This window comes from Oncorhynchus gorbuscha, linkage group LG23 (genome assembly GCF_021184085.1).
Source record: "Oncorhynchus gorbuscha isolate QuinsamMale2020 ecotype Even-year linkage group LG23, OgorEven_v1.0, whole genome shotgun sequence".
In the NCBI taxonomy this organism is placed as follows: Eukaryota; Metazoa; Chordata; class Actinopteri; order Salmoniformes; family Salmonidae; genus Oncorhynchus; species Oncorhynchus gorbuscha.
The window spans coordinates 37,429,137-37,453,041 of record NC_060195.1 but is presented as its reverse complement, the minus strand read 5'-3'; the positions used below and the strand labels follow the sequence as shown (position 1 = coordinate 37,453,041).

General features: G+C 44.1%; 1 pseudogene; it reads left to right on the top strand.

Annotated features, from left to right (window-relative positions):
- Positions 1–24: 24 nt before the first annotated feature.
- On the top strand, positions 25–23,463 carry LOC124010753 (annotated as a pseudogene).
- Positions 23,464–23,905: the final 442 nt, after the last annotated feature.

Here is a 23,905-nt window from a genome sequence, read left to right as displayed (position 1 = left end):
GATCGATTGTTGTCGGGATAATCAATAATATGGCCTGAAAAGACACCACTCGTTTTATATCGAACAAATGCTCAAATAAATGTACTCGAGGAGTCTGATGATTTTTGCACATCGCAAGAAATGTGTCTTCAGATATTTCTGTGCTCGATTAGAGTGGTCTGACCAGAGATGCTTAACATCCCCATTGATTGATATCCACTTACGCTCCACACTGACATCTACAGAGAAAACATCACCAGCTTCAACAGTGAATGTACAATGCGTGGTGGGGATTTAAATCTGACGAAGACCAACATTCTCTGAAAATCAGACAGGGCATTCGGCCACTTCTATCTGGGATCAACCAACACCGCCTGAAAAGGTTAGCAGCATGGTTGCCAACAATGAGCAGAAATTCTAGCAACGCATCTCGGCCCCTAGCTAGTTAAATTGTTTTTCTAGCTCGTTAGCTTTCCTGTTAGCAATAAACTCGCTAACGTAGGCAACGACGGGTTGAGCTAACAATTTAGTAGCAAAAAAACGTAGCTAGTTTGCCATATATAATTTGTGGAGGGTTACCAATTGTAATGTGGGAAATAGGGAATATTACAAATGTATCTAACGTTAGCAAACTGCATTTCTGAGCTGTGGTTTATTAGCTAACGTTAACTAGCCCGCTAATATGCTAACGTTAAATAGCAACAACCTAAGTTCGTTGGCTGGCTAGGTAGCTACAGTTGTAGTAATATTATTTACTTTAATATCAGTTGTGCGTTAACATTATCCAACCATCAAATAGTGTAACTGAATGTGTAACTCTGGCGAGCCTGTGTCATTTCTCACTGACAAGTAGCTAGAAAGCCAGTAGTAAGTAGGCAGGCAAGCTTTATATGAGACAATAGAAAAACCGAAACGGGTACAGCCCAGATACATACACTAAATATTTGTGTTATGTACCTATCTGGATTGTTTTGGATGTTTTCATTATGTGCATTGCTCTGACCGAACAAACTAATATACCAAATTGACCTCCTATAGGGGTAAAATAATAAATCCATATTGGGAACGTTTTTGACTGACGGCGACGCGCAACACAGACCAAGAAACTGCACGAACGACCGTAGAGAGGACGGCTCGAATACCCGCTGCTTCCAGTTGTACCTACGCCCCAAACCGAGCGTTTCGTGCGAAGGAAGATAGCAAGGCGAGGGAAGTAGGCTACGGCAAACCTCCATCTCGCCCAGATACCTCCATTACGTCCACCTACCACCGCCCCCTTCAGCCATGGACCCCCCGAGGACTCGGTCGCGGTCACGGTCAGGTTTTTTTCACTATGGAATGAACGGTAGTGGCAACGGCAATAACGCAATCAACAACGGGAACATGAATGCCAGCGGAGGGATCGGGGTGAACTACCCGCAACAGACCAACACTGGCTGGGCTCCGCACACAGCGCGCAGCTATACAGAGAACCAGCACACCCAGGGGAACTACCTGTCTAGCGGGGCGCAACGCCACGCTTCGCATGGAGCACACAGACACCCCGGCACTGGTAAGCTTCAACGGCTCCCTCCCTTTTCCCTACTAATCTTGATACATCACACCCCGTGCATGGATGAGTGTACCATGCAATTTAGCAGGTGTCAGGCTTGACATGTAAACAGTGCAGTGTTCCTCTTAGCTGTATAACATGCATCTTCAGTGCAGGGTTCTAGCTGTTTGTCTGAAAATATTTTCTCATCCATCCAGTGTTGTCTGTAGTCAGGTGACTGAGGGGTATGGACAGACACTGTTAGTAGCATCCTCACTGCTTTTGTGAAAGGCCTGAACTGCCTGTTTGATCAATAAATTGCCTACATTTCCAAACAACATTCATATATTTCAATTATTGAAAGATGGCTCATACTGCCTCCGAAGAGCATTTTTATGGGAGCTTTGGACAAATGGGAGCTGAATGAGACAGTTTTGGACATGGTAAATTAGCACGTGGGGGTATGTTTTTGAATTGATAGCCCAAATTGTTTTCAAGAATAGACGCTCATTATTTGCGCTTCGCAATTTAGTTGTTTTATATACAGGGAATTCAATCTGTGTTACCCAGTAGTGTTTTGTGGGTTCCACTTGCGTTCGAGATGTCGACGTATTCTTTTTAAAACCCAGGAAGTTCCTATTCAAACTCCCATTAGACAGCTCTGCAATTATGTAAAAGGTCATTTTGTTACTCACAAAATATGCAGTTTTGCTGTGCAACTCTTTATTTACACCCATGTTACAGGCAGTATGGACTTCCAAAAATTGACAATTTTCCAAGCAACTGGAAATGTAAAAAAATATTCCACACCTCGAATGCATGAATCACTAATTACGGTCACACACAGGTCAGATGTCAAGAACCGCTCAAATACAATTATATTGATCACATACACATATTTAGCATATGTTCTTGTGGGTGTAGCGAAATGCTTGTTCCTAGCCCCAACAGTGCAGTAATATCTAACAATACACATATCTGTCGACGTACAGCCAGAAGAGGACTGGCCACCCCTCATAGCCTGGTTTCTTCCTAGGTTTTGGCCTTTCTAGGGAGTTTTTCAAAGCCACCTTGCTTCTACATCTGCATTGATTGCTGATTGGAGTTTTAGGCTGGGTTTCTGTACAGCACTAAGAGATATCAACTGATGTAAGAAGGGCTGTATAAATACATTTGATTTGATTGACATCTAAAAGTAAAATAATTTAAGCAATATTCAAATATTAGGATGAGCAATGTCGGAGTGGCATTGACTAAAATACAGTAGAATATATTACTGCATATACTGTACCAGCTCAATACATTGAAGAGGCAGTTTTTGGGTTGCTTGTAAAATAGATATTTAGACATTTTTGGGATGTATATATTGGCTGTGACGGGACTAAATGAAGATGGTTTCTTTGAAACTCCTTATTTTGTGAGTAACGAAAGTATTTTGACATTACGCTTGCAAAGCTGTCTAATGGGTGTTTTGAACCGGAGCTTCCTGGGCATTAGAGAGGACGCACGTCATTACATTTTTTTTTAGAACAAGCTCTATTTTGGTTGGCTCTGGTACGTTCTAATTTACATTTTAGTCATTTAGCAGACTCTTATCCAGAGACTCAGTAGTGAGTGCATACATTATATTGTACTTCAAACAAGAAACACACAAACTAAATTGCACAACTAATTGCGTTAGTACTAGAGGTCGACCGATTATGATTTTTCAACGCCGATACCGATTATCGGAGGACCAAAAAAAGCCAATACCATTAATCTGCCATTTAAATTTTGAATTTGTAATAATGACAATTACAACGATACTTATTTGAACTTTTAATATAATACATCAATAAAATCAATTTCGCCTCAAATAAATAATGAAACATGTTCAATTTGGTTTAAATAATGCAAAAACAAAGTGTTGGAGAAGTAAAAGTGCAATATGTGCCATGTAAAAAAAGCTAATGTTTGAGTTCCTTGCTCAGAACTTCAATATTCCAAGGTAGGAGGTTTTAGGTTGTAGTTAATATAGTATTTATAGGAGTATTTCTCTCTGTACCATTTGTATTTCATATATCTTTGACTATTGGATGTTCTTATAGGCACTATAGTATTGCCAGTGTAACAGAATAGCTTCTGTACCCCTCCTCGCTCCTGCCTGGGCTCGAACCAGGAACACATTGACAACAGCCACACTCGAAGCAGCGTTACCCATCGCTCCACAAAAGCCACGGCCCTTGCAGAGCAAGGGGAATAACTACTCCAAGTCTCAGAGCGAGTGACTTTTGAAACGCTATTAGCACGCACCCCGCTAACTAGATAGCCATTTCACATCGTTTTCACCAGCCATTAGGCTGATAGGCTTGAAGTCATAAACAGCGCTGTGCTTGCGAAGAGCTGCTGGCAAAACGCACAAAAGTGCTGTTTGAATGAATGCTTACGAGCCTGCTGCTGCCTCCCATCGCTCAGTCAGACTGCTCTATCAAATCACAGACTTAATTATAACATAACACACAGAAATACGAGCCTCTGGTCATTAATATGGACGAATCGGGAAACTATCATTTTGAAAACAAAACATTTATTATTTCAGTGAAATACGGAACCATTCGGTATTTTATCTAACGGATGGCATCCCTAAATCTAAATATGATTTTTTTTACATTGCACAACCTTCAATGTTATGTCATAATTACGTAAAATTCTGGCTAATTTGTTCGCAGTGAGCCAGGCTGCCCAAACTGTTGCATATACCCTGACTCTGCGTGCAATGAAAGCAAGAAAAGTCACACAATTTCACCTGCTTAATATTGCTTGCTAACCTGGATTTCTTTTAGCTAAATATGCAGGTTAAAAAATATATACTTCTGTGTATTGATTTTAAGAAAGGCATTGGTGTTTATGGTTAGGTACAGCCGTCCAACATTTGTGCTTTTTTCGCAAATGCGCTTTTGTTAAATCATCCCCCAGTGTTGCATCGATTATATGCAACGCAGGACATGCTAGATAAACGAGTAATATCATCAACCATGTGTAGTTATAACTAGTGATAATGATTGTTTTTTATAAGATAAGTTTTATGCTAGCTAGCAACCTACCTTGGCTTCTACTGCATTTGCTTAACAGGCAGTCTCCTTGTGGAGTGCAACGAGAGGCAGGTAGTTAGAGCGTTGAACAAGTTAACTGTAAGGTTGCAAGATTGCATCCCCCGAGCTGACAAGGTGAAAATCTGTCGTTCTGCCAATGAACAAGGCATTTAACCCACCGTTCCTTGGCAGTCATTGAAAATAATAATGTTCTTAACTGACTTGCCTAGTTAAATAAAGGTATAACATTGTGTTTTCTTTAATCTGCAAAATCGGCGCCCAAAAATACAGATTTCTGATTCTTATGAAAACTTGAAATCGGCCATTGGTTAATTGAACCACAGTCCATTACGGTGACATCATTAACATGACGTGCAAATGAGCGATAGAAAACAGATTGCGCAAATGTCACTATTCCGACTTATTCTAATATTTTTTTTGTGCAGGTGCCCTGTGCCGCCCCCGGCACGATATCACCACCACCACTGGATGTAGGATTAGTAATGGGATATAGGAGATTGACATTATTCAGTCAGTTCTACACCTTTTTTTTTTAAACTCTTGAAATGTAAACTGTTTGCTCAAATAACTGTAAATAGCCTATGCGCCCTGACTTTGTGGCTGGCCGTAGGCCTATGAAACATGCAAAGAAATTAAATGAATGTGCCTCAATGTGGATTTCAACTATTATTATCACTGATGTGGCATGTGTAAATTCACTCTCACAGGAGATGAAGCATCATGCGCTCCCTCCATGAAAAATAATACATTTGACTGCAGCCAAGTCCAGCGCACAAAAATAACACGGGTGCCGAGAGTCGGGACAGACAGCAGACTGACAAAAACAGCAGTGGTTCCCTGTCATCGTTCGACTTTGTGATTGACAGGCGCCATCCTATTGTTCATCCATAGAAGTTGCGTATCGTTCATTCTAGCGGGAGAAGGCTATACAGACTTCTCTGACTCGCGAATTGAAACTTTTTAAATGGAAAGAAGCCCAGTTAATTTATGAAGTGGAAAAAGTAGCTGGCTGACAATGAGTCTGTTATCGGCTGTTCAGCCGACAGCCGGAGATTATGAAAACTTTGCTCTGAGGAAACATACCATTAGAACAGACTGGATTACCTCGAGGCAGAAAGGCATATGAATGAATGCAAGCTTTTAATGACGAGCTTTTGTAATAGCTCTGCCCGCCATCCGGACCTAATAAATAACCCACACAGAGGAATATGTGCGCACACAGACACACCTGGCTCCACACTTGTGCGGCTCACAAACCTACACACATTAGGCTCACTTGCCAACACACACTGACGCACTACAAAGAGGGATTTATGGGTATGACTGAAATTCTGTATCTCCCAGCTGTTTGATCCTCCTCCCTGCTCTAAGCAGATGTCTCTTGAATACTGTGTGTGTGTGTGGGTTACAGCGTATTTGGTTTAGTGTGCTGTGAGCAGAGCTCTTGGCATGTCACGCCTCTTAACATTACTTTCAGGGGAATGTGTCTACTGGATTTGGAGGTGCTGAATATGGGACTTCATTTCACCACTGTTTCTCTCCCTTGGTCTGAGCTCGAACAGACTGACTGCATGTTTTGGCCTTGTGGCTCAATCCCGGAGCCAGGGTTGTACGAATCATGCTGCCACTGGCTCAAATAAGTGCCCTTTCTGTACCGAGGCCCAGATACTAGGACGAAGGCCTATATAACCTGGCAAACGTCACCCAGCCCAATCCTTCCCCTGTGGCACATCACACGGCTCAGTGTCTGGATCTCTGTGTCCCTCCCTGTCGGAGCTGAGCGCCAGTCGCCTGGCTGCTTTTTTCTGTTCTGCTGCCACTGGCTGCGCGTCTTTGAGCTGTCAGTCTCCCCCGACTTCATAGAGCTGTGGCGTCGCAGGGAGAGGAGCGCACTCCGATCTGTTTTTTTTTTCTGAAGAGACTGAGGGGGGCTAGTTGGGGGTGGGAGAGGGGAGGGGGTGTTTTTGGTTTTCAGGAAACTCCGTCAGCACAGTTCAAGGGCATCTGCCTGTGAAAGATTGGAGTGTGTCTGTGAGGCAGCAGAGGGGGTAGTTTTAAATGTGAGATCGGAGAGATTGTTACGTTGTCGAGAGCATGGTTCTCCCTCTTGTCAGTGGAAGACAGAACATTGTCTGATTTTTAAAACCAGGCCATTCAAAGCCACAAAGACACATTCAGACCTAGACTGAGCAGACTTTATCCAAATATACCAAGTGTGTATATGTTCCCTCAAAGTTTAAATATAATTTGGGCTGCTACTTTCTCTACGGATGGTAATCGCAGAGAGGGTTAAAAGGAGCATGACTGCTGCTGTATATGTTAACCAGGCCTGTCCAGGTCTGTTTGAGTCTTTGTATAGCCTACTGCCTGGACCCTCCTATAGACCCTCCTGTTGTTCTCTCTCTGGCCTATAGGTGTCCTTCACTTCCACCCTGATAACGTCTGCAGTGATGAGCGGGACAAGGTGAGTATATTTCCCTTTCCCTATTACACCTAGTACCAGGACAGCTGGAATGCTGTAGCATGTTGTTAAAGTGGAACTGACAGTGTTTTAGCAGCATGAAATCTTATAAAAATATGATGCTTTTAAATTTTTTAGAACATGTTCTGTCTAGCGGGCACATAGATATGGTCATTTTCACTGTGTCAAACTTTCATAGAATGTTTGGGAATGATGTAGAGTAAGGCATTTGTGTTTACATTTTTATAGCAATATAGAGTGGGAAAGTGGCTGTGCGTTTGGGACAATTAAGACAGTGCAGTAAATAACACCAAATAAAAATGGCAGTCTTATCCAGGCTACACAGATTGTAGCATCATAGCCAATCAGAGCTACAGTAGGCCTATATGCAAATAAGCCATTTGCCACAAGGGACTGCCATCACTCACTTTGAACTAGACTGTTTACAGGCAGTAGCAACAGCACGACTTTAGATCATTAGAAAGCATTTGCCAAAAGCCACAAAATACACATGACTGGATTTCTGCACATACAGTACCAGTCGAAAGTTTGGTCGCGCCTCCTCATTCAAGTTTAAGAATAATAGTGAAGACATCAAAACTATGAAATAACACATGGAATCATGTAGTAAGCAAAAAAGTGTTAAACAAATCAAAATATATTTCAGATTCTTCAGTCTCCACCCTTTGCCTTGATAGCTTTGCACACTCTTGGTGTTCTGTCAACCAGCTTAATGAGGTAGTCACCTGGAATGCATTTCAATTAACAGGTGTGCCTTGTTAATTTCAGGAATTTATTTCCTTAATGTGTTTGAGCCAAGTTGTTGTGTTTTTACCAGGTAGGGGTGGTATAAAGAAGATAGCCCTATTTGATAAAATACAAAGTCCATATTATGGCAAGAACAGCTCAAATAAGCAAATAGAAATGACAGTCCATCATTACTTTAACACATGAAGGTCAGTCAATACGGAACATTTCAAGAACTTTGAAAGTTTCTTCCACTGCAGTTGCAAAAACCATCAAGCGCTATGATGAAACTGGCTCTCATGAGGACCGCTACAGGAAAGGAAGACCCAGAGTTACTTGGAGAGGAGTTACTGCTGCAGAGGATAAGTTCATTAGTTACCAGCTTCAGAAATTGCAGGCCAAATAAATGCTTCATAATTCAAGTAACACACATCTCAACATCAACTGTTCAGGGGTGACTGTGTGAATCAGGCCTTCATGGTTAAATGCTGCAAAGAAACCACTACTAAAGGGCAACAATAAGAAGAGACTTGCTTGGACCAAGAAACACGAGCGATGGACATTAGACTGTTGGGCATCTGTCCTTGGTCTGATGAGTCAAAATTTGAGGTTTTTGGTTACAACCGCTGTGTCTTTGTGAGACGCAGAGGTGAACGACCGTATGATCTCCACATGTGTGGTTCCCACTTTGAAGCATGGAGGAGGTGGTGGGGGGTGCTTTGCTGGTAACACTGTCATGATTTATTTAGAATTCATGGCATACTTAACCATTATGGCTACCACAGCATTCTGCAGCGATACGCCATCCCATCTGGTTTGCACTTAGTGGGACTTTGTTCTTTTTAACAGGACAATGACTCAAAACACACCTCCAGACTGTAAGGGCTATTTGACCAAGGAGAGTGATTGAGTGCTCAATCAGATGACCTGGCCTCCATAATCACCCAACCTCAACCCAATTGAGATGGTTTGGGATGAGTTGGACTGCAGAGTGAAGGAAAAGCAGCCAACAAGTGCTCAACATATGTTCTCAAAGCATTCCAGGTAAAGCTGGTTGAGGGAATGCAAAGCTGTCAAAGGCAAAAGGTGGCTACTTTGATGAACCACAAACATAAAATATATTTTGTTTTAACACTTTCTTTTGCTTACTACATGATTCCATATAGTTGTGATGTCTTCACTATTATTCTACAATGTAGAAAATAGTAAAAAATAAAGAAGCCCTTGAATGAGTAGGTGTCCGCTTTTGACTGGTACTGTATGTAAATACCACAGTCGTCTTCCATTTGGGAAATGTACAGTCCTGTTGATCAAACCATGAACAGGAAGGGATCTCCTCCCTTTGACTATTAGATCAACAACTGTTAGCCAGAACAAGATGAGGTTAAATCTAACGCTAACAGTGGACAAACCCACTCAAACTTTCTCAGCTTGTATTTGGCTGTCAAAATTGCACTGATAAATGATGGGGAATAATGGTAGCCTGCCTATGCATGCCTGTCCCAACCCAGGTTTTGACAACTCAATGGGAACTTTCCAGCCCGTTTGATCGATGCCAAATACATTTCTACAACCGAGAGATATGCGAACTACGGATACGTCGTTTTTAAGTTCAGCCTAGCTAACCAGCCAAATGATTCACATTTCTTGCTAGCTAACCAAATGACACCAATATCTTTAGCTGCAGCCATTGAAAAATGTATATGGGGGAAGTTGGCCACTCACCCACTCATTGGTGACTTGACATCCTTCCAACAGTTAGCTTGCTTGCCTCTGTGCTTTTAGCTTACTAAATAAATGGCAACATGAATAGATAAGCTAGCCTATTAGCCACGTTATGATAGACTTGTGATGCCCTTGTTTGATTGTATTGGCCTTCATTTTGTCTTGTTTTTTTTGTTGTCAAATATTGATTTACCTGAAACCGTGTATCTGTATGAATGGCTGTAAGCAGCAAACAATGTACCAGCTGTGATTTATGACCAGAGCAATTTTTTTTGGACTACCAAGAAATGTAATGGTGAATTTATATTAAACTGCATCCATCTATTCTGCCAACAGTACCCTACTCTGCGTCAGGTCCTATTTCGCTAAAAATGCTATTTTTTTTTTGCGTTTTGTTCATAAAATTGTGAATTTGGTGTTTTTGATGTATAATTCTGTTTTAATATCGGCAAAGTAGTTCTGTCGGTTCTACTTTAAAAAAAAGTATCCCCCCCTCTCTCTCTCTCTGTAGATGGAGGACAGTCCTAGCCCTAAGCGACAGCGTCTTTCCCAGCAGTCTATGATAGATCTCAGCTCTGCCCCTCCCCCCACCCCATCTTCTCCCATTCGCCCCTGGGAGCTACCCCACACCCCCACTACCTGGGCTCCACCCCCACCCAGTCGCAGACCACACCCACACTACATGCCAGAGCGATGCCACACTCCTGTCCGCAACCGCCGCAGGTAAGTGTGTGTGTGTGTGTGTGTGTGTGTGTGTGTGTGTTGGTTCAGCATCATTCTAGAGTGATTTTTTTTCCCTCGGGACATTATCTGTTGTGATGAGGATGTTTGGTAGAAAGAGACTGACATCTGAATTCCCCTCCCCCAGTCCTCCAATGAGACGCCAGCGAGGCCGCCGTGACCGTCTCCCCCACCACCACCCCCCACCCTCACCCTCATCACCACCACTACCACCACCATTACCACAACCCGCACCATCACCCCCACCACAGCCTCTCAGCAGGACTTCAGGATGAGAACTACCGCCACCCCGTCCCCCTCAGAGTTACCCCTATAACCAGCCTGAGGAACGCCCCTACCACCCCCCAACCTGTCCCCTCGCCCCCTCCACCACCCTGCTAACCTGTCCCCCAGGCTGATGCACCCTCACCCACAGCCTCACCCCCCTCAGCAGCAGAGCAGTATGGTGCTGGACCTCCATGACCAGGTCAGTGAGGAAACAGGAAGCTGCTTTTTACAGTTGTCAATAGAGCATTATTGATTAGGGTAATCCTTAATCCTTCTACGTGGGAGTTCAGGTAGTGTGGTTGTTTGAACTCTGACCTTTTGACTTCTGCTCAGGTGTCGTACCCAGTCTCTCCCCCTGGCGGCCCCCCCGGCCTGCCCTCCCACTCGGCCCCCCAGCAGCTCCCAGCATGCTCGGTGGTCTTTAGTGGGCAGCACTACCCTGTCTGCAGTGTCCCTCCGTCTGTGAGTTCAACTAGCCTGACTGTCTGACTTGTATCTCTTTGATACTCTTGACACTGATCGTATGCCTACTTCATGTACAGTGCCTTCAGAAAGTATTTATACCCCTCGATTTATTCCACATTTTGTTGTTACAGCCCGATTGCAAAATTGATTAACACAAAATAATTCACCCATCTACACACACTACCCCATAATAACAAAGTGAAAACATGTTTTTAGAAATATTATTATATTGAAAATGCATAAATATCTAATTTGCATAAGTATTCACACCCGAGCCAATACTTTGTAGAAGCACCTTTGGCAGAAATCACTGCTTTGAGTTTTTCTGGGTGAGTCTAAGAGCTTTCCATACCTGGATTGTGCAATATTTGCCCATTATTCTTTAAGCTCTGTCAAAATGGTTGTTGATCATTACTAGACAATTTTCAGATCTTGACAGGGGTTTTCAAGTAGATTTATGTCAAAATGAACTCTACCACTCAAACATTGTCTTCTTGGTAAGCAACTCCAGTGTAGATTTGGCCTTTACCTTTTAACAGAACAATACAATTAATATCCCAGTGTCTGGTGGAAAGCAGACTGAAGCAGGTTTTCTTCTAGGATTTTGCCTGTGCTTAACTCTTTCTGGGTTTTTTTTAGTCCTGGAAAACTCACCACTCCTTAATGATTACAAGCATACCCATAACATGATGCAACCACTACTTTGCTTGAAAATATGGAGAGTGGTACTCTGTAATGTCTTGAATTGGATTTGCCCCAAACATAACACTTTGTATTCAGGACAAAAAGTGATTAGCTTTGCCACATTGTTTTGCTGTTACTTTAGTGAAACTATTCTCAAACTAAGGTACGTGCAATGCCATCGGGGGTACGCCAAATAAAAATATGATTCACATTAAAACATTTTTTTATTTTTTTATCTTCACATTTTCAAACAGTACATTTGTTTTCCAATGGGTGAGGTTTTTTCTTTTGCCTGAGTAGCCTCGTTTCACTGCCAAATATATATTTTTTTAACCATCTAGTGTTAAGCAAAATAATGCCATGTCAAATAATTAACATCCAATCACATTAACCGTTACTCTCTCATGGGAAACCTTCACTCTTGCACAGACATTTAGAAACAAAACATAACAATTAAAATTAAAAAAAATAAGCCACATGAGTTTGGGTGAGAATAAAGACTACTTTTGTGTAGTAAGACATGTAATAAAAGCAACAGGAGCTGGAAACGTCTTATATGGTGAGCTACCAATTGGCTACGACAGGCAAGCCAAATACTGTTATGGAGGACTTAATTCTTGCTGCTGGGACAATGCTGGGGGTAAAGGCCAAAACTATACAGACAATGTCTTCATCAAACAACACTGTTTCATGACCCATCAGTGACATGGCAGGAGATGTTTTTGAAACAATTACTGCTTCGCATATAAGCCAGTGAATTGTATACGTTACAGCTGGATTATTCAACAGACGTGGTGGGCCTGGCACAGCTCCTGGTATGTCTGTTACATTTATGGCGGGTCAATTAAGGAAGATCTTTTCTGCAAACCAGTGGAAACCTGGATAACATGATATATATGATATTTCTACTGGACAGCTTTGTGACATTAAATGCACTTTGTTGGTCAAGATGTGTTGGTATCTGTACTGATGGCGCAAAAGCCATGACAGGAAGACCTAGTGGAGTGGTAACGCGCGTGCAAGCAGTTGCTCCCGAGGCCACTTGGGTACATTGCAGCATCCACCGAAGAGGACTTTGTTAAAGCAAGGCCCCTGAAATCTCGTGAATCTTCTGCACCATGCAATGATATGGGCAGCGACCATGGAACGCTTTTACAGCGTACAGAAGTGCGCTGGTTTTATTTTATATATATTTTTTATTTAACCTTTTATTTAACCAGGTAAGCAAGTTGAGAACAAGTTCTCACTTACAACTGCGACCGGGCCAAGATAAAGCAAAGCAGTGCGACGACAAGAACAGTTACACACAAACAAACAAACATAACACAATAGAAAAATCTATGTACAGTGTGTGCAAATGTAATAAGGTTAGGGAGGTAAGGCAATAAATAGGCCATAGAGGTGAAATAATTACAATTTAGCATTAATACTGGAGTGATAGATGTGCAAGTAGAGATACTGGTTGTGCAAGAAGGTAAGTAATAATATGGGGATGAGGTAGTTGGGTGTTCTATTTATAGATTGGCTGTGTACAGGTACAGTGATCGTTAAGCTCCTCTGACAGCTGATGCTTTAAAGTTAGAGAGGGAGATATAAGACTCAAGCTTCAGATTCTTTTTCTTTTTTTCTACAATTTGTTCCAGTCATTGGCAGCAGAGAACTGGAAGGACAAGCAACCAAAGGAAGTGTTGGCTTTGGGGATGACCAGTGAAATAAACCTGCTGGAGCACGTGCCAAGGGTGGGTGTTGCTATGGTGAGATGAGAAGGCGGGGCTTTACCTAGCAAAGACTTATAGATGACCTGGAGCTAGTGGGTTTGGCGACAAATATGTATTGAGGGCCAGCCAACGAGAGCATACAGGTCACAGTGGTGGGTAGTATATGGGGCTTTGGCGACAAAACGGGTGGCACTGTGATAGACTGCATCCAATTTGCTGAGTAGAGTGTTGGAGGCTATTTTGTAAATGACAATGCCGAAGTCAAAGATCAGTAGGATAGTCAGTTCTACGAGGGTATGTTTGGCAGCATGAGTGAAGGATGCTTTGTTGCGAAACAGGAAGCCGATTCTAGATTTAATTTTGGATTGAAGATGTTTAATGTGAGTCTGGAAGGAGAGTTTAGTCTAACCAGACACCTAGGTATTTGTAGTTATCCATATATTCTAAGTCAAGTCAAAACCTTCCATATAGTGAAGCTGGGCGGGCGGGTGCGGGCAGCAATCGGTTGAAGAGAATGCATTTAGTTTTACTTGCAGTTGGAGGCCACGGAAGGAGTGTTGTATGGTGTTGAAGCTCGTTTGGAGGTTTGTTAACAGTGTCCAAAGAATAGCCAGATTTATACAGAATGGTGTCGTCTGCATAGGTGGATCAGAGAATCATCAGCAGCAAGAACGACATCATTGATGTTTACAGAGAAAAGAGTCGGCCCGAGAATTGAACCCTGTGGCACCCCCATAGACTGCCAGAGGTCCGGACAACAAGCCTTCTGATTTGACACACTGATCTCTATCTGATAAGTAGTTGGTGAACCTGGCGAGGCAGTCATTAGAGAAACCAAGGCTATTGAGTCTGCTAAGAGTCGAAAGCCTTGGCCAGTTCAATGAATACGGCTGCACAGTATTGTCTTTTATCTATAGCGGTTATGATATCGTTTAGGACCTTGAACGTGGCTGAGGTGCCCTCATGACACGCTCGGAAACCAGATTGCATAGCGGAGAAGGTACGGTGGGATTCGAAATGTTCGGTGATCTGTTTGTTAATTTGGCTTTCGAGGACTTTAGAAAGGCAGGGCAGGATGGATATCGGTCTATAACAGTTTGGGTCTAGAGTGTCTCTCCCTTTTGAAGAGGGAGATGACCGCGGCAGCTTTTCAATCTTTGGTGATCTCAGACGATACGAAATTGGTTAAATAGGCTTGTAATAGGGGTTGCAACAATTTCGGCAAATCATTTTAAGAGCGGGTGCAGATTGTCTAGCCCAGTTGATTTGTAGGGATCCAGATTTTGCAGCTCTTTCAGAACATCGGCTGTCTGGATTTGGGTGAAGGAGAAGCAGGGGTGGGGCTTGGGCAAGTTGCTGCTGGGGGTGCTGAGATGTTGGTTATCAAGGGGAAAAGTATTGACACTTTTTAAAATGGAGAGACGAGGTTAAAGTCCTCCTATACCGACCACAAGTTTTACTTGTCTGACCACTTGCATGGTGACTATTTTCTTCACACGACTGGCCTATCAGGCGATAATTTTTCTCTCCTGAATGATCTGAATCTAGGATTGACAGGGACTCTCCACAACTATATTCAACATGCGGGACAAAATTGAGGCAATTGTTAAGAAGTTGGAGCTCTTTTCTGTCTGCATTAAGAAGGACAACACACAGGTCTTTCCATTATTGTATGCAAATGAACTCAAGCTTACGGACAATGTCAAATGTGATATAGCGAAGCACCTGAGTGAGCTGGGTGCGTAATTACGCAGGTACTTTCTCGAAACGGACCACAGAAACTGGATTCGTTATCCCTTTCATGCCCTGCCTCCAGTCCACTTATCGATATCTGAACAAGAGAGCCTTATCAATTGCAACAAGCACTTCTGTGAATTATTCAATTGAATTGAAGCCACTGCCAGATTTCTGGATAGGGCTGCGCTATCCTGCCTTGGCAAATCGCGCTTTTAAGACAATGATGCCCTTTGCAACCACGTACCTATTTGAGAGTGGATTCTCGGCCCTCGCTAGCATGAAAACTAAATACAGGCACGGACTCTGTGGGATACAACCCAACATTGCAGAATTATGTGCATCCTTTCAAGCACACACTTCTCCTTAACCTCCTTAACAATTTGATGAACAAATAAGGTGTTATGTAAGAAGGTTAAATAAAGCGCAAAATGATTTATTATATTATTTGTGCCCTGGTCCTATAAGAGCCCTTTGTTACCGGGTTGTGACAAACTCACTCATTCTTATGTTTAATACATGTAGTGTGTGTGTGTGTGTGTGTGTGTGTGTGTGTGTGGCAGGCTTACAATGATGGCAAAAAAAACATTTGAGTGTGCTGACCCTGGTGCTAGAGGGGGTACGCAGCTGGAGGTTGAATGTTTGAAGGGGTACGGGACTATAAAATGTTTGGGAACCACTGCTTTATTGTCTTGTTGCGAACAATGCATGTTTTGGAATATGTGTATTCTGTACAGGCTTCCTTTTCACCAATTTAGGTTAGTGTTGTGGAGTAACTACAATGTCGTTGTTCCATCCTCCGTTTTCTCCTATCACAGCCATTAAACTCTTAACTGTTTTAAAATCACTATTGGCCTCATGATGAAATGGCTGAAATGGTTTCCTACCTCTCCGGGAGCTGAGTTAGGAAGGACGCCTGTATCTTTGTCGTGACTGGGTGTGTTGCAGCACCATCCAAAGTGTAATTAAAAACTTCACCGTGATCAAAGGGATATTCAATGGCTACTTTTTAAAAAAACCAATAGGCGCCCTTTGCGAGGCATTGGAAAACCTCCCTGGTCTTTGTGGTTGAATCTCTGTTTGAAATTCACCGCTCAACTGAGGGACCTCACAATTATCTGTGTATGCGGGTTACAGAGATGAGGTAGTAATACAAAAATAATGTTCAACACTATTGCACACAGTGAGTTCATGCAACTTATGTGAATTCTTAACACACAATTTGACTCATCACCTTTTATGTAAGCTTGCCAAAACAAAAGGGTTGAATAGTTATTGACTCAAGACAGTTTTGTTGTATTTTCATTTTTTATCAATTACAAAAATAATGTGAAAAAAATTCCACTTTGACATGATGGGGTTTCGTGTGTAGGCCAGTGATGTGGGAAAGGTCAAGGGGTGTGAACTTCCTGAAGGCACTGTACCTCCTTCCCACCCTGTTTTCCATCAGTATGTGTGTTCATATCCATGTGTACGTAATGCAGCTTTGTCATGGTGTGTCAATAATTGGAGCCTTTTGTGTATCTACTCAGGACTGTTTCCTTTATTGTTTCTCCACTGTATTTATCCTGGATACTAGACCGCTCACTGTAGTAGATCTACTGACTGTGTAACATTCCTAGTATATTGGTGCATGTACTCATAGATTGCATTTGGGTTACTGGTCATGTTTGGATTGGTTAGGAGCTGTTCGGAGCTAGTAACACACCCACCAGTGTTTTGCTGCCCTGTTAGGAGCTAGTAATACACCCACCAGTGTTTTGCTGCCCTGTTAGGAGCTAGTAACACACCCACCAGCATGTTGCTGCCCTGTTAGGAGCTAGTAACACACCCACCAGTGTTTTGCTGCCCTGTTCGGAGCTAGTAACACACCCACCAGTGTTTTGCTGCCCTGTTAGGAGCTAGTAATACACCTACCAGCATTTTGCTGTCCTGTTAGGAGCTAGTAACACACCCACCAGCATGTTGCTGCCCTGTTAGGAGCAAGTAACACACCCACCAGCATTTTACTGAACTGTTAGGAGCTAGTAATACACCCACCTGCATTTTGCTGCCCTGTTAGGAGCTAGTAACACACCCACCAGCATTTTGCTGCCCTGTTAGGAGCTAGTAATACACCCACCAGCATTTTGCTGCCCTGTTAGGAGCTAGTAACACACCCACCAGCATTTTTACTGCCCTGTTAGGAGCTAGTAATACACCCACCTGCATTTTGCTGCCCTGTTAGGAGCTAGTAACACACCCACCAGCATGTTGCTGCCCTGTTAGGAGCTAGTAACACACCCACCAGCATTTTTACTGCCCTGTTAGGAGCTAGTAATACACCCACCTGCATTTTGCTGCCCTGTTAGGAGCTAGTAACACACCCACCAGCATGTTGCTGCCCTGTTAGGAGCTAGTAACACACCCACCAGCATTTTACTGAACTGTTAGGAGCTAGTAATACACCCACCTGCATTTTGCTGCCCTGTTAGGAGCTAGTAACACACCCACCAGCATTTTGCTGCCCTGTTAGGAGCTAGTAATACACCCACCAGCATTTTGCTGCCCTGTTAGGAGCTAGTAACAGACCCACCAGCATTTTACTGACCTGTTAGGAGCTAGTAACAGACCCACCAGCATTTTACTGACTTGTTAGGAGCTAGTAACACACCCACCAGCATTTTGCTGTCCTGTTAGGAGCTAGTAACACACCCACCAGCATTTTGCTGCCCTGATAGGAGCTAGTAACACACCTACCAGCATTTTACTGTCCTGTTAGGAGCTAGTAACACACCCACCAGGATTTTGCTGTCCTGTTAGGAGCTAGTAACACACCCACCAGTTTTTTTTGCTGCCCTGTTAGGAGCTAGTAACACACCCACCAGCATTTTTTGCTGCCCTGTTAGGAGCTAGTAACACACCCACCAGCATTTTTTGCTGCCCTGTTAGGAGCTAGTAACACACCCACCAGCATTTTTTGCTGCCCTGTTAGGAGCTAGTAACACACCCACCAGCATTTTTTGCTGCCCTGTTAGGAGCTAGTAACACACCCACCAGCATTTTTTGCTGCCCTGTTAGGAGCTAGTAACACACCCACCAGCATTTTTTGCTGCCCTGTTAGGAGCTAGTAACACACCCACCAGCATTTTTTGCTGCCCTGTTAGGAGCTAGTAACACACCCACCAGCATGTTGCTGCCCTGTTAGGAGCTAGTAACACACCCACCAGCATTTTTTGCTGCCCTGTTAGGAGCTAGTAACACACCCACCAGCATGTTGCTGCCCTGTTAGGAGCTAGTAACACACCCACCAGCATGTTGTTGCCCTGTTAGGAGCTAGTAACACACCCACCAGCATTTTGCTGCCCTGTTAGGAGCTAGTAACACACCCACCAGCATTTTTTGCTGCCCTGTTAGGAGCTAGTAACACACCCACCAGCATTTTTTGCTGCCCTGTTAGGAGCTAGTAACACACCCACCAGCATTTTTTGCTGCCCTGTTAGGAGCTAGTAACACACCCACCAGCATTTTTTGCTGCCCTGTTAGGAGCTAGTAACACACCCACCAGCATTTTTTGCTGCCCTGTTAGGAGCTAGTAACACACCCACTAGCTTTTTTGCTGCCCTGTTAGGAGCTAGTAACACACCCACCAGCATTTTTTCTGCCCTGTTAGGAGATAGTAACACACCCACCAGCTTTTTTTCTGCCCTGTTAGGAGATATTAACACACCCACCAGCATTTTGATGTCCTGTTAGGAGCTAGTAACACACCCACCAGCATTTTGATGTCCTGTGAGGAGCTAGTAACACACCCACCAGCATTTTGATGTCCTGTGAGGAGCTAGTAACACACCCACCAGCATTTTGATGCCCTGTGAGGAGCTAGTAACACACCCACCAGCATTTTGATGTCCTGTGAGGAGCTAGTAACACACCCACCAGCATTTTGATGTCCTGTGAGGAGCTAGTAACACACCCACCAGCATTTTGATGCCCTGTGAGGAGCAAGTAACACACCCACCAGCATTTTGATGCCCTGTGAGGAGCTAGTAACACACCCACCAGCATTTTGATGCCCTGTTAGGAGCTAGTAACACACCCACCAGCATTTTGATGCCCTGTTAGGAGCTAGTAACACACCCACCAGCATTTTGATGCCCTGTTAGGAGCTAGTAACACACCCACCAGCATTTTACTGCCCTGTTAGGAGCTAGTAACACCCACCTGCATTTTACTGTCCTGTTAGGAGCTAGTAACACACACCAGCATTTCACCGCACCTGCTATAACATCTGCAACCAATACACTTTGTATAGAGGAGAGATGCAATCATAATGTAATATGGTGTTTTTCGCTCTCTCTCTCGCTCTCTCAGGTTCTGCAGACGTGCTCTGTGCAACATCTGCCCATGCCCTACCCGTTCCCCTCTCTGCTTTCCAGTGACCCCACCTTTCTCCTGCCCCCTCCCCACCTGTCCCACCATCCCCCTCACATCCCCCAGCCCGGACAGTTTGGATCCTACCCCACACAGCAGGCCAGATCGGTGAGTGGCGCTAGGGTTTTACAAAATGGGGGAGGGCGCGGCGCGTGTGTGTGTTCAGTCTAGCATTCATTACAAGCCATTTGAAGCTCATTAATGACATCTCTCTCACTCTTTTTACCCTAGCCGTTGCAGAGGATAGAGAATGACGTGGAGCTGTTGGGGGAGCACTTGTCGTTAGGGGCGGGTCTACACTACCCCCCTGCGGCCCACCCCGGCCTGCCCCCCCACTCCACTCAGCTCCATTTCCTCTCCCATGAGCCTCTGCCACAGGAGTTCTTTGGCGTGGTGAGTGTCTCTTGCCTCTGCTCATTACCTTGTAACCCTTTCATGCAACACCAGAGGGATTGTTGCATCATTATCTTGTAACTCATTTAAAAGTCCTGTGTTGGATGTTTTTTCAGTTGGTCATATGAAATCCAGTAATTATTTCTCCCTTTCAGTCGTATCCTAACTTCATGCCACGGCGTATCCCTGGACGACGCTACCGCTCCCAGCAGCCACTGCCACCCTCGCCTTACCACCCCAGTTTCCTGCCTTACTTCCTGTAAGTCACTTTATCTCTAGCTCTACATCATGGGGGTTGTAGCTTAGACAATCGGGAGAATCTGCCCTATTGGTTGGAAGTAGCCGACTCTTGTGGCATAGCGTATTTGTGCGAATACAGTCAAGCTCTTTTGTACTCTGTCACATGAGCTGTGTATGCGCAGTGTCTGTAGGTAAGTGAGTTTTTCTCCCCGTCTGTCAGCTCCATGCTGCCAGTCCAGCCTACAGGCCCTGCCATCAGCCTGGAGCTGGACGTAGATGACGGCGAGGTGGAGAACTACGAGGCTCTTCTCAACCTGGCCGAGCGTCTGGGAGAGGCCAAACTCCGAGGACTGACTAAGGGAGACATCGAGCAGCTGCCTTCCTATAGGTTCAACCCCAACAACCACCAATCAGAACAGACGCTGTGAGTATTTCCCCTGGACCTACCAGAACCGAGGATGCTATCCTCCTCGACGAGTATACAGCTGGTGGTTTTGTTGAAATGTTGTAATGAAGTTCTGTTGCAGGTGTGTGGTGTGTATGAGTGACTTTGAGTCTCGTCAGCTGCTGCGAGTTCTGCCCTGCAGTCATGAGTTTCACGGGAAGTGTGTCGACAAGTGGCTCCGGGTGAGTCTCTCACTCTAGTATTTCACGAAGCACAATCAGCTACACTGAACAAAAATATAAAACGCAACATGTAAAGTGCTGGTCCCTTGTTTCATGAGCTGAAATAAATGATCCCAGAAATGTTCCACACGCACAAGAAGCGTATTTCTCTCCAATTTTAGAGCAGATGTTTTGTTTACCTCCCTGTTAGTGACCATTTCTTCTTTGCTAAGATAAACCTGTCACGTGTGGCATATCAAGAAGCTGATTAAACAGCATGACCATTACACAGGTGCATCTTGTGCAGAGACAATAAAAGTCAGCTCTAAAGTGTGCTGTTTTGTCACACAACACAATGCCACAGCTGTCTCTAAGTTTTGATGGAGCGTGCAATTGGTGTGTTGACTGCAAGGAATGTCCACCAGAGCTGTTGCCAGATAATTTAATGTTAATTTCTCTACCATAAGCTGCCTCCAACATCGTTTTTGAGAATTTGGCAGTACGTCCACCCGACCTCGCAACCACAGACCACATCTACGCCATCCCAGGACCTCCACATCCGGCTTCTTCACCTGTGTGGTCGTCTGAGACCAGCCACCTGACAAAACTGGGTTTGCACAACCTGAAGAATTTCTGCACAAACTCAGAAACCGTCTCAGGGAAGCTCATCTGTGTGTTTGTGGTCTTCACCAGGTTCTTGACCCGACTTTCGTGGTCAAATGCTAACTTTCGATTGCCACTGGCACGCTGGAGAAGTGTGCTCGTCATGGCTGAATCCCGGTTTCAACTGCACTGGGCAGATGGCAGACTGCGTTTTATTCATGTGGGAGAGCGGTTTGCTGACGTCAACGTTGTGAACATGAGTGCCCAATAATGGCAGTGGGGTTATGGGCAGGCATAAAGCTACGGAGAATAAACACAATAGGATTTTATCGACTGCAACTTGAAAGCACAGGGATACCGTGCTGAGATCCTGAGGCCCGTTGTCGTTGCCATTCATCTGCCGCCATCACCTCGTGTTTCAGCACGGTAATGCAAGGCCCCGTGTCGCAAGGATCTGTACACCGTTCCTGGAAGCTGAAAAAGGTGTCAGCTCTTCCATGCGCTGGATCAACGCGTGTGACCGTGTTCCAGTTCCCGCCAATATCCAGCAACCTTTCACAACATTTGAAGAGTTGGACAACATTCCACAGGCCACAATCAACTCGATGCGAAGGAGATGTAATCGCGCTGCCTGAGGTAAACGATGGTCGCACCAGTTACCGATTGGACTCCTGATCCATGGCCCTTTTTTAATATATATTTTTAAGCTATCTGTATACCAAGTCATGTGAAATACTTTGATTAGGGCCTAATGAATTTCTTCCAATTTCCTTATGAACTGTAACTCAGTTAACTCTTCTTAAATTGTTGTATGTTGCGTTTTATATTTTTGTTCAGTTTACTTCTGAGTTGGTAACAAACTGCCAGCTGGAGTGTTATCTGAACAGGTATAAAGCCAAGGTTGGAGAAATATCTATATATTTTTCATGTTGCTTTTAACGTTTCTGTGTAGTTTGCAAACACACGTGTCTAGATACTGTGAAACATCTTATGTCTTCATACCTAGTTCTTGATCCAACTGAAGCGCCCTCTTAATATATGTATATATATATTATTTTTATCTGAAGTTCTGTAATGATCAAGTCATCCCTGCATGTTAACAGACTGTCTCCCTCTCTGGTTGTCTCTTGCTCCAGGCTAACAGGACGTGTCCCATCTGTCGGGCTGATGCCTCTGAGGTCCAGCGAGACTCAGAGTGACCACCAGGGGGAGACAACCACTGACTGTCAAACAGTTTTAGCACTGCCCCCCCCCCATCCCTCCCCTGCATCTCTTTTCCTCCTCCTGTAACTACTGCCCTCACTCCACTTTCAATATCTTTTTGAAGTGTTTCAGCCTCCTCTAACTCTGCCCTCCATCTCTCCTTTAGCCCTTTTTCCCGTCTGTCCTCTTCATCCTCACACTCCATTCCCTCTGGTCCAGCCCCCCCCCCTTGTGTCTCTCTAGCTCTGGATGTCCCTCAGCTGAACCCACTGGAGGGTGGGTGGGTGTGTGCGCACAAGCCAATGTCCACACGTATGATTCCTGTCCGCTGGTATGTGCCAGCGTTGGGTTTGTGTGTATGAGACTGTATTTTTTAGTTAGTCTCCGATCATGTATTTGTGTGTTTAGACTTGGGTATCCACATGTAGCTGACACTTAAGGGCCCATGCCACTCCGCTGCCTCTCTGTAGCCTGAACTAGTTGCTTTTTGTTTAGTTTCTCTGCCTGGCAGTTTACCTCATCATTCCTGTTGGTCATTGTTACCACGACGACACGCTTCACTGTATTCCTCTGAAGTTTCTCATTATTTTTATCTTTATTTTTGTTCCTTAAAAGATGATTAGTTTGTCTGACTTTGCAGTGGCACATGTGTTATATACTGTATAAATATATGAATATCTGTATACCAAATAAAAGGCTTGATATTAACTTTTTTTTTTTTTAAATCACATTTTTGGACTGTTTTTTAAAAATGAATTATGAGATGTGATGCAGTTGGGTTTGATTGTGCTGGATTGATTAGTCTGTTCTGGATGTTAGACTTTACGTGGTGGTTAATTAATAAAAGACATGATACACTGATCTGTCTGCTGTCTGGTTCATGTAGAGCGGAAATGCCAGAGCAAACGATGGCAGAGTGAACTTCCAAAGTAGATGCTGGGCGTCCTATCGCCTCTCACCACGGAACGCGTTCCGTCAGTTTCCCGACGATTTTCCATGCTTGTCATCACCGGGAAGGTGATTTCCTTACCCCACGGACCACCTGCTGCTTTTAGCCTTTAGTAGTTCTGCTGTGTTTCTTCTCTCCAATAGATGGTGACTTGCTTTCTGTATTTGGGCTTCAACTGTAATGACTGCATACTGCCAACAGGCGGCGTCACTGTTCTTTGTAAGGCACAATTTATTTTACAGAGGGGATGGGTCTCAATTGAAGGGTCGAGCAACCGGACGGTTTCTGGTATTAAATCCCTGGTCCGACGGGGGACAAATCTATCGCCAAGTGAGCTGACAACAGGAGGGTTGC